At 45.0% G+C, this 12,500-nt stretch overlaps 1 protein-coding gene across 1 annotated transcript in view; it reads right to left on the minus strand.

Annotated features, from left to right (window-relative positions):
- LOC138956076 (uncharacterized) overlaps nucleotides 1-81 on the minus strand; it is a 14,274-nt gene extending 14,193 nt beyond the window's left edge. The window contains exon 1 of the mRNA XM_070327541.1: nucleotides 9-81. The gene's annotated coding sequence lies outside the window, so the exon portion shown is untranslated. The remainder of the gene's footprint in view (nucleotides 1-8) is intronic.
- Between the last annotated feature and the right edge of the window lie 12,419 nt (nucleotides 82-12,500).

Raw genomic sequence — 12,500 nt, forward strand, 5'->3', positions numbered from 1 at the left:
CTCCTTACCACGGAGAGGCGGTGGCGTAGTAGCAGGAGTTGTCGGTGTCGTCGGCGGCGCAATGAACCGGTAGTCAGCGCTGAAACCGTCTTTCTCGTTGGTAGTTTGTACGGAAAATGATGCGCACGGACGAGTTTGTGGACACAATGGATGGTGGTAGATCTTCACCACAGAACACTCCAATCTGCTCCGACTCTAAAATGGTAAACAAAGTACCGTGATGTTGGATCATTGCCCCACACAACTGAACACAATCACCGACATATCAATGGACCAGTTTGAGTTTCACCTCCCCACCCCAAACCCATCCCCTCTCTATCTACCTCTGTCTGCCTGTCTCTATCTGTGTGTCTGTGTGTCTGTATGTCTGTCTCTCTGCCTGTCTGTCTGTCTGTCTGTCTGTCTGTCTGTCTCTCTCTTTATCTGTCTTTCTTTCTCTCTCTGTCTCTCCTTCTCTCTCTGTCTCTCTCTCTGTCTCTCTCGTAATACTCGTTGGCATTTTGAAATAGTGATTGCCAGCCTACTCATAACACGAAAGAACACTTTCCCTGCAAATGTCGTCTACACCATGATGCTCCAACACACACAAGAACTAAACAACAGTCACACACGAATGTCACGATGACTCACCCCATAACACAATGTCACACGCATTCCTTCTTTGCCACTACCAAAGCAAACGTGTGCAAGATATATAGGTTACACTCTCCGAGTTCTGATTATCTTGCATATTTTCCCGAGGGTCGATTTTTAGGTATTACTGAGCCTTTGGCGAGATAATACCTGAAAATCGACCCGAGGGAAAATATGCAAGATATTCAGGACGAGGTGTGTAAGCTATTTATCCCATTACTCCGACGTTTTCATTAAAAACACTTACTTTTTCCACTAAAACCTGCCCGTGCCTGTTTTCAGCTTGTAAAAAGCCTCCGCAGTCGAAATGCATGTCAATGAATTCATGCGCAAAGCTAGTTCCCATTTGTCAGCATAATGGACGGCGTCATTCGACTTGTATGTGGACATTCAGTCATTCATATTGCTTATAAAAAGGTCTGCTATCTGCTTTTACATTTTGAAAGTCATTTTAAAATATCCCTGTGTATATTTGACATCGGCTTTCGTTATACTCAATTCGGCATACCGGGTTTATATTTTTACCAGAATTGCGCACGATAATGGCAGCGCAACAAATTCAGTTCGGGCCGTGCTGGTTTGATCGTTGACCCAAGTCAGTTCGCATGCAGTGTTACCGTGTTTGTCAGTCGGGGATAGAAATGTTGGCTGTCATCGCGCTGTTCTGTTTCGGTTTTCACACGTGGATCACTTACATATTCAGTCGTCGGGTTTAGGTGAGCCAAAACTTCAATACTTCGCCTGTTGTAGACGTTAAGCAATAAAGCTTGGAAGTTATATGTCGGCACTGAGAGTCGGTCGCGGTACATCGATCGCTTTCTACTTTGTCCCGGTCTTGAGTTTGAACACCTACGGTTGGATACATCTAACACCTCACATCCTCTTCTCTTCCCCATATATCTTAACTGTATCTCCAACTTCTTTTCGTCTTCTTCTTTTCATTTTGATGCCACTCCCTCATTTGTCGCTGAACCCCGCAGTTTACTCGACTCGGATTCAGCGGCAAGCCCATCTAGCAGACGACAGTTCGAACAGTCTTGAACAGCACGGTTGCAAGCAGATTCAGCTATCAATCGAAGCAATACACTTAAAGCCAAAGCAAATAACCAAATGAGAAAACCTAACGTTTGATTTGACTTCATGGTGACTCTTCTGATTATTTTTTTGACGTTGGAATGGATCTCAACGGGTTCCCAGCTACGACAACTTTTCCAGAGTTATGCACCGCAGGCATGCCTTCGACAATCGATGTCAGTTTCATTATGAGTTTTCGAACTACCAGGTGACTGGGTTTCGTTTTGATTGCTCTCTCTTTCTCTCTCTCTCTCTCTCTCTCTCTCTCTCTCTCTCTCTCTCTCTCTCTCTCTCTCTCTCTCTCTCTCTCTCTTAACATGATGGACGCTGTCAGCCTTGAATCCAAAGAAATTATACTTTTGGGCGATTTTAATCTTGATCTTCTGAAACTCAACAAGTGCTGGAAAAGTTATCCTTTCATAATTTACAATAATTATTAACGATTCCAACAAGAGTTACAGCTACCTCATCTACGCTTATAGACCATATATGTGTGTCAACCCAGGCTAACATTATTGAAACCTCAGTTCCAAGTATTGGTTGTAGTGATCACTTTCCAATATGCCTCACATGGTCGAAAAAAGGGGTTAGAATCCCCAAACGAAAGCATAAATTCATAACTTATAGGCTATTTTCAAAACTTGATAAAGAATCATTCCTTTCTGATTTAAGTTGTACAGATTTTTCAATAATTTATAATCATACTGACCCCGATGAAGCATTTGAATTATGGTACAACTTGTATATAAAAGTGTATGATAAACATGCACCATTCAGAACCTCTCGTGTGCAGCAACACCCAAAACCAAAATGGCTTACACACGACATTCAATGTGCGATTAATCACCGCGATTTTCTTAAACGTAATGGCAGAGAAGAAGAGTACAGAAAGCAGAGAAACGAAGTAACGTCCATGAAACGTGCTGCTCGCAAAAAATATTACCGTGAGCTCGCTGCATCAAATACGAAACAAAACTCAAAAGCCATCGGAATTTCTGGAAAGTGATCAACCAGTTGACACGTAAAGAAACCGTAAAATCTTCTGTCATTGATGTATCTGCGGATGATCTTAACATTCATTTCACTTCTATTGTTGAAAAAATAATCACAAATGATAGATCAAAACAGAATAATCTGGACAAGTTGAAACAGTTTTGTGTTTCAAAAAATATTACACATAATTTAGACATCCCCCTGTTATCTGTGAGCGAAGTCTTCCATTATCTGATATGCTTAAAACAATCTGGTACTCATGGTCTAGATAATCTTGATGGGAAAATTTTGAAGTTGTCTGCCCCTTTTATTGCAGAATCTCTGACATACGTTTACAACTTGTGCCTGGACAAATCTGACTTTCCCGCCAAATTAAAGGAGGCAAAAGTAATCCCGCTATTTAAATCAGGTAATTCTTCTGACCCCACCAATTACAGACCAATCTCAATTCTTCCTGTTTTATCCAAACCACTTGAAAAACACATATATACACACTTGGCCGCACATTTGAAGAAATATGACCTTATTCATTCAAATCAGTCAGGCTTCAGAGAAAATCATTCGTGCCACACAGCATTAATAAACCTTCTTGAAAACTTGCTTAGCAACATTAATAATAATGAACTCTGTGGTGTCCTATTCGTCGATTTTGCAAAAGCATTCGACGTCATTAATCATGAGTTACTTTTAAGAAAATTAGCTGAGTATAGATTGTCACCCCAAACCCTATGCCTCCTCTCATCTTTCTTAGCCGGACGAGAGCAATCCGTCTGCGTGAATTCCACTATGTCAAGTAAAAGACCTGTGTTATATGGAGTCCCCCAGGGTTCTGTCCTTGGGCCACTTCTTTTCTCTCTGTATATTAACGATCTTCCTTTTAGTGTTAATGATGATTGTGAACTATTTGCTGATGATACGACCATACACACTTCTGATAACAAATTAGACAAAGTTTATTTATCATTGCAGAACAGTGTAGATGATCTCATTAATTGGACGGAATATAACCACATGAGTCTTCACCCCCAAAAGACCAAATACATGTTAATTACAACAAGGCAAAAAAGACAAAACATCAAGAATAATCCTCATTCCTTATTAATTGGCAACGATGCAATAGCGGAAGTAGGAGATCACAAAGTTTTGGGAGTAAATATCGATAATAATTTATCTTGGACCCATCATGTTAGATCGTTGTGTAAAACCATGTCGAGGAAAATATATTTGTTGAACAGAATAAAACACTTTCTTGATCCACACTCAAGGTTATTATTTTATAGTGCATACATACAAACCATCACGGATTATTGTTCGACCATCTGGGACTCAGCCAGTGCAAATATTTTAAAACCACTGTATAGTCTACACAGACGAGCAGTAAAATCAGTTCTATTAAAACAATCCAGTCTTGTTTTCGACGATTATAAAAAAACTTAAGATTTTGCCCTTAAAAGAAAGATTTAAATCAAATAAAGGCGTGCTCCTTCACAAAATCCTTTCCGGCCATGCACCACGTGCTTTCATTACAAAATTTAAAGCCAAACCAAGCCGAAAATTCAACGTCCCCATTCCGCGGATAGATCTCTTTAAATCAAGTTTAGCTTATTCTGGCAGCGTTTTGTGGAATTCTCTCCCGGAATCAGTTCGAGTCCCAACAAGTCTCAATACTTTCAAAAAACACCTCTCATTACATTTAATGTCAAATTACGAAAAGTCACAGTGATGGAAGACTTCGTTCTGATTATTTTCATATTGATCATATCTGTCCATAAAGCATCAGTGTCATAACGCAAGAATGTTTGTATAGCCTACAACGCGTATATAGTCCTGTGAATAGTTTTTTTTCTGCCTTTAACTGTCATGCTTATTTTTTGTAATTGTCTTACGTTTGTATATATAAGTATCTATATATATATATAATATATATATAGATATATATGTATATGTATTTAAGATTAGAATAGTCCCTCTCTGGGCGAGGGCTGGCTGAAAAGAAGCTCGTTTATATTGCTTATGCCACAACCCTCGTAAAATAACATTTGATTTGATTTGATTTGATCTCTCTCTCTGTCTCTCTGTCTCTGTCTCTCTCTCTCTCTCTCCCTCTTTCTCTCTCTCTCTCTCTCTCTCTCTCTCTCTCTCTCTCTCTCTCACACGGTTCTGTGTAGATGGCTGTCTGTGTAAAAATTAGGGAGTATCGTCCCTTGATCCCACTCGCGATACTCGTTGAACATGTGCCTTTGACCATGCAGTCGGTTCAGCCCGCGAAATATCTCGACTCCGCTCTTTAAATCCATGCAGAATGTGCGTATCGTATGAGGTATTCTTTATTTTCTCAATATTGACACATGTAGGCTTGTATCTATACGTGATATTGACTTTGACACCATAAAATATTCCAGTCGTACGTGGAAAAAAGTAGTCCATTCTGTAAACTCTGAATATGCAGATGACCTCTACAAATTATTCAATTGTACTCTGAAATCAAAGACAATGACCAATGACAGTTGAGATCGAGACTCGGTTGTGATGGATAATTCATATGGTTGCGGTGGATAAATAGAGCTTAAACAATGACCACGAGTTGATTACTGGAAAATAAACCACGAGTGGGTATTTGCAGCCGCTTGGTAATTCACTCGTGTGCTCCGCACACTCGTGAATTACCAAGCGGCTGCAAATACCCACTCGTGGTTTATTTTCCAGTAATCAACGAGTTGTCATTGTTTAAGCTATTTATACAAAGAACAACACGGGTCGAACATGCAGTCATGCAGACGACATTTTGTGGGCAATTTCATTTCAGCCTAATCACTCAGAGTGTCAAATGCGCGTCATTCAAATAGTCCCTATTGTTTTACTTTATTCTTAGTCTCCGACTCGTCGGCATTATACTTGTCTCGTCTAAATATCGGACCCCATTGCTACGATTAAAACACAATAGCGTTTATATAGCTATTCTGACATTACATTCTGTGTTAAAATCATGTTTTTGTCAGCAACAAGTACCAGAATGGTCCATGTCGTTGACTGATTGCAGACGACGGTTCCCTTTCCGCATGAAGCCACGGAAATAACCGAACATTGAAAAACCCACGGACATGTATTACGGAGAAAACTCGGGATAACCGGATGTTTAGCATTACGTCAATATGCTAGGAATCATATGACGTCATGACGTATCATGCTTGCCTACGTAGATTGTATGTTCGAAAGTCTGACTTCTGTTGTGAATTCGCGTGGTGAAGACTGCGGTAAATCTGTAGATGATAAGAGAACAAGGATTGTCTCAGAAGAAACGACTAAATGTTTCAGACCGGTAACTTCATTTCAACATTGCACTATATAATGGACGTTCTATGTGACAGGAGAGTTTGCTGATTTTGTGTTAAACATTGGAGAGATCGTCTGCTAGAATCAGAGATAGGTCGCTTCAGATTGCAGCTTCTGGAAATGTGCAAGGTTTGTTGCCTGTTAAAGAACTGGATTTTAAACGTAATGTATGTCATGTACAGTAAGCAACAACAAAAACACACACAAAGCAAATGGCATCGTCTGTCGACTAGTCACAAAAACAAACCTGGCGAGGTATGCGTGTACTTTATACACGTCAGCCATTGTTGTTACAGTTTTGAGTCAACGTTGTATTCTTCCGCAACAGGGTCCAATCGTCTGGGTTTCAAATGATGTCATGTTCTAAAAATAAATTCTAGTATTGATTATTTTTTAGCCCTCTTTATTCTTACTTCGAATAATCCACGTGTGATTTTGGTGTAATCAAAGTAGTTCGTTCTAATTTCTCAATTGTCTAAAAATAATCAACTAGATTTAATCCGCCCCAAATTCGGAAAATATTCATTCAAAACTGCACTGTAAACTACATCAACATCACTGTGAGAAAAAGAACAATCCAAACACAACCAGTTCCCCTGTGGAACATTTCGGGTGGACTTTCCCACGATCTGACCTACAAAAATTCTCCGTGTTCGTTCGCGCTTTGCATTCAATCTGTGTTAGTGCGCGCATGTGTTTGTGTGTTTAGCTTTCCTTGGTTTGTGCTGTTTGGTTCAAAAAAAGTTTATTTTTTTCATTGAAAGATTCAGAAACGTTGGTTGATACTTTGTTAAATGCATTCAACCAGAATAAGACACGAAACGAATTGGATCTATCTTCTGCGCGCATGCGTGTGTACGGTATGTGTGAAAAGGCAATTGTGTTGTCAGTCTGGTTTTGTGCCTGTTATTTCGTCCCCAAAAACTCATTTATATCTTTCTATGCCTATGCTGTGAGACATAATCGCCATTACGAGCGTGTCACGATCGGGTGACAGAGACCAGGAAAGCGTCACTCAGTGGAGTGCCTGTTCTTGGTCGGTTATGATAGAAAGCGCCTGTGCGTGATATTGGACACAACAGAGTTTGCTGACAGTGCTCAACGAACACGGATGTTTTGAAACGCACGAGCTTCACAGTGCGGGTTTCTGCTATCATAGGGCTGACGGTTTTTTGCTGACAGCGCACACGGGATTTTCACGGATTGAGTTTCTCGTGTCTTTTTTCTGCTTGGGGAGGCAGAATTGTGTATAGCTGGACTGGTTTTGTGACAAGGTCAGTCACGTGTATTTTGGGCTAGGTTGTCTGACAGAGACACGAGTACGGGACACTTGACACCCAGCGGCAGAAGGGGAAGGATCTAATACAGTTTCTAGAGTATGATGGTTTTTCACCGAATATTATATTCGGCACTCTAGGGGAACTTCCACTGCCACATGTTTTGCTGAGGACAAGTCGTCAACATTCCTTCGTCGGCGATGGCTTTCGCATAAGGATTCGACAAGGGGTTCTGGAGGTTTTTGGTCACTGTTGACGAACAGAGGCTGTTCCAGGGAGGAGGCGGACTTTGCTTCCATTGAGAGTTACAATCATAGGCTTTTGAGCCTTCGATCCGATTCGTTTCGATTCGCTTCGCTTCGTTACGTTCCTGTAACATCTGCACGGCTGACTTTGGCGGGACCTGTTGAAGCTACGCTAACCAGGAGACCGGCTAAACAGGAGACCGGCTAACCAGCGGACCGGCTAACCAGCGAACCGACTAACCAGCATACCGGCTAAGCAGCAGCAGCAGAGATAAAGCTAAGTGCACCATGTCGTACGCACCCCGTTGACCACCGTTGTCTTTTCGTATCTATGATTTCATTGGAGTAGTGACAACGTGGGGTGTGTGACACCTGCACGAACTAGAGCTTTTCGAACAGAACATTCGCATTTTAACTATATTTACACGGGTTCAGCGTGTTCCTATAATTTTCTACATACTACTGGCATTTTGTCAGTGAACACTGGTTTTTTACGTGTTGAGAACGTAAAAGGAACATATTTTGAGTGAAGGCTCGAGGGAGGTGGAGAGTTTATACATAAACAGGCGTCTGGAACTTATACTTTTGTTGACTCTATTTAATTGTATGCCTGCGAGAGTGGATCGTGGTGTGGTTAGTTAATTAGTAGTAATTAACCGGTTCATAATCACCTTAAGTGATATATTGAAACGTGACACATGGGGGCCAAGCCGGGATTTACTCAGTTAATTTCCAACTGATAAAGACCCACCAATTAAGGATAACTAAGAGCAGATAATCTCGTCAGTGCTCGACTTATTTTCTGCTTGGTGCTACCCTTTTTTGTGTAGTTTTGATCATATACCACACCTTAAGCGATTCACATCTTGCAGGAAATGTAAATTGTAATTTGTGAGTTATTGTATGCGCTAACTGTGATTACTTCCCTTTCCTTTGTTTGTGAATCTTTGTTGTTGTACGTTCAGAGTTTTCCGTTGCAGAGAGCTGAGCGGGGTTAGCGGATTTGTTATTCGTTTTACTCAGTTTTCTCTACATTGTTGTTTCGCATTCTGTAACAGGTTACATTTCTACCGTCTTGTTTTACTTGGATTTTTCTCCATATTTTCACTTTGTTGGAATTTTGGGGGGGAAGGGTCCGAGGACTTCTGTCCTAACCAAGGCTGTGGGAGACACTCTGTTTCACCGCAAAAAGCAGCCGATAAAGTAGGCCACGGCTGTGGGAAACACTTTGTTTCACCGCAAAAAGCAGCCATAAAGTAGGCTACGCGTTTTGTTCTACACCGTTTGGATTTTTCTTCTGCATTTTCCGGTTACTGGATTTTTGTATCCATCGCTTCCATCACCGCGGGTTCTAGCTATAGCTGCGTTAGGCTTACTTTGGTAATAAAGCTTTGCTAAAACTAACCATGGCTACAGGGGGATCTCCTACAAGGAGAATAACTTTCGAGACTCCTGGGAGCGAGCAGCCGACTGAGCGAGACGCACGCGTTAGAGCCCGAAGCGTTCTAAAACGCTTAGAAGCAGAACGGAAGGAAGAATTTGAGCGACTGACAAGGAAAGAAGAACGTGACCGACAGGACAAGAAGGACGAACTTGACAGACAAGAAAGAGAACGACAGGCCGAACGACAGGCAGAACGAGACAGACAGGAAAGGAAAGACGAACGTGACAGACAGGACAAGAAAGAGAAAGACGAACTTGACAGACAAGAAAGAGAGCGAGACAGACAAGAAAAGAAAGACGAACTTGACAGACAAGAAAGGGAACGACAGGCCGAACGTGACAGACTAGACCGGAAGGAACAGGCGGATCGCGATCTCCAGCTAGAACTAGCTAGGCTACAGGCCGAGAAGGGTACGCTTACTCAGGCTAGCGCGCCGACGTTTGTTGCCGACCGTACGAGACTGCCGACGTTCGACGATGACAAGGACGAGCTCGACGACTTTTTACGCCGGTTTGAGCGCATTGCATCGGACCAGAAGTGGGAAGAGGCCACGTGGGCTAGCCGCCTTAGCACCTGCTTGAAAGGACGCGCATTGCAGCTCTACAACGCTCTGGAGGACGACGAGGCGAGAAACTATCAGGCACTAAAGAAGGCGTTACTCCAGCGCTTCAACCTGACTGCGGAAGCCTACAGACGACGTCTGCGTAACAGCAAGAGACTGAGCGGCGAGCTGAGTCATCAGTTTGTGGCACGCCTTAATCTCTACCTGCGGCGCTGGGTGGAGATGGCCGAAAAGGACTGGACCGTCAACGACCTTGCCGACCTCATAGTCATGGAACAACTGATGTCCAGCCTGCGACCTGAGGTGGTGACCTTCGTGCAGGAGCACCAGCCTAAGACTACTCAGGAAGCAGCCGACTGGATCAGAGTACACGAGGACGCCCAGGCGATCTCTGGCAAATCTTCAGGCTCACGGCCGGGAAAATCGGGAAATTCAGGTTCTTCAGGACCCAAGGACGGGAAGGACGATCAGGGACACAAAGGATCAAGTTCCAGAACTGACATCCAGTGTTATTACTGCAACAAGCGGGGCCACGTGAAGAAGGACTGCCACAGGAGACAGGCTGACCAGAAGGGGGTACACTTTGTTGGCAGTGAGGAGTTAAGGGACGTCACGAGCTCATGCACAATTCCACAACTCTGCGTTCCGTGCTCCAGGAAACATTTCCAGCCCCACTGCAACGTCTACGTTAACGGAGTGAAGGGCGAAGGTCTGCGGGACACAGGGGCAGACATGATAGTGGTTCGGGCGAGTCTAGTTCCAGCTATGGCCTACACAGGAGACAGCATCAGGGTGAGAATGGCCGAGGCATCTCACGCTTACGACTTGAACACGGCAGTGATCAAGGTCGTAACACCGTTGTTCACGGGGACCATTGTGGCCGTCGTCATGGACGATCCTCCATGCGACCTGCTCATTGGAAACCGGGTTCAGTTTGTGGACGGCGTCACCAGGGAGGTTCCCGTTTACCGGTCTCCCGACGTCATTTCAGTGCTCACGCGGGCACAGGCGGAGCGAGAGGACAAACCTCTCAAACCCCTACCTGCTGCACGAGCTGCCCTGGGGAACGTGACCCCCGCGCTTCTCGCGAAGGCTCAGGATTCTGACCCGACCTTAGCTACTCCTCGGGAGCACGCGAAGTCGGGGAAGGTGAAGCTGAGCGGGAAGCATGGGAGGTCAAGGTTCCTCAGGGACAAGAAGTTGCTCTACCGTGAGTTCAGCAACAAGGAAGGTGCATTCAAACAGGTTGTCGTGCCTCGCGAGTTTCGCGAGGGTGTCATGGCAACGGCACACGACTCGATTCTGGGAGGTCATCTTGGTACCAAGAAGACCACGGATCGTGTCTGGCGCCACTTTTACTGGCCAGGCATCTGCACGGATGTCCGACGTTTCTGTGCGTCCTGCGATAAGTGCCAGAAGGTGGTTGCCAAAGGAAGGGTGAGGAAGGTCCCCTTAGAGAAGATGCCGCTCATCGACGAACCCTTTCGTCGGGTGGCAGTGGACATCATCGGGCCCATCTTGCCTGCGTCTGAGGACGGAAACAGATACATTTTGACCATGGTGGACTACGCTACTCGATACCCAGAGGCGATCCCTCTGAAATCGATTGAAGCCACGCGAGTAGCTGAGGCTCTGGTTACCATGTGGTCCCGGCTGGGAATTCCATCAGAGGTACTCACCGACAGAGGCACGCAGTTCACGGGAGGAGTGATGGCGGAGGCAGCACGACTGCTATCACTGGAGCAGCACTTCACCACTCCTTACCATGCTCAGTGCAACGGACTGGTGGAAAGGTTCAATGGCACCTTGAAGACCATGCTGAGGAAACTAGCTCAGGAGAAACCACGCACGTGGGACAGGTACATCCCAGCATTGCTTTTTGCATACCGCGAGGTTCCTCAGGAGAGCTTGGGCTTTTCCCCATTTGAGTTGTTGTACGGCAGACAGGTACGCGGTCCCATGGCTATCCTGCGTCAGGCTTGGACAGACGAAGAAGCTGACGAGGAGGTGCAGACGACAGCGACCTACATCGTAGAACTCAGGAACAGGATTGAAGAGACCTGCAAACTGGCTCAAGAGAACCTGGGGAGAGCAGCACAGCGTTATGCGCGAGGATTCGACCGCAAGGCACGGCCGCGCAGCTTCAAGATTGGAGAACGGGTGTTGCTACTTCTACCTGTCAAACACAACAAGCTACAACTGCAGTGGCAAGGACCTTTTGAGGTGACAGCGAAAGTGGGCCAGAACGACTACAGGATCGTCATGAACGGGAAAGCACGCCTGTACCACGCCAACCTGCTGCGCGCCTACATAGAGAGGACTGCCTACGGGGAAAAGGACAAAGTGACAGAAGCAGTTGCTGTCGTGATGGACGAGACAACGGAAGAACAGGGAGGAGGACGTGTACCAGTTTGTCCGCTGGAGGCTAGTGAGGATCACACGGACGTGCACATCTCACCTGATCTTGGGGACGACCAGCAGGCGGACCTGCAAGAGATCCTGAAGGATGCAGCACGGGTCCTTACAGACATACCACTTCAGACGCATCTAGAGGAGTTTACCTTCGACTTGCTGGAAAAACAGCCAGTGAGGACGAAGCAGTATCCCATGCCTCATGCCCAGAAGGAGGTGGTCAGGAAAGAAATCGCCGACATGACGAAGTTGGGCGTCATCGAGCCAGCGAACTCTCCCTACAGTTCACCAATTGTGCTTGTGAAGAAGAAGGATGGACGCGTCAGGTTCTGTGTCGACTACCGGAAGCTGAACAAGATTACGGCGTTTGACGCGGAACCCATGCCTGATGTGGACTACCTCTTCAGTCACTTGGCCAAGGCCAAGTACTTTTCCAAACTGGACCTCACCAAGGGGTACTGGCAAATCCCAGTTGCCGAGGAAGATCGCCCAAAGACTGCATTTACCACTCCATTCGGCCAGTTCCA

This window comes from Littorina saxatilis, unplaced genomic scaffold (assembly GCF_037325665.1).
Source record: "Littorina saxatilis isolate snail1 unplaced genomic scaffold, US_GU_Lsax_2.0 scaffold_539, whole genome shotgun sequence".
Lineage (NCBI taxonomy): Eukaryota > Metazoa > Mollusca > Gastropoda > Littorinimorpha > Littorinidae > Littorina > Littorina saxatilis.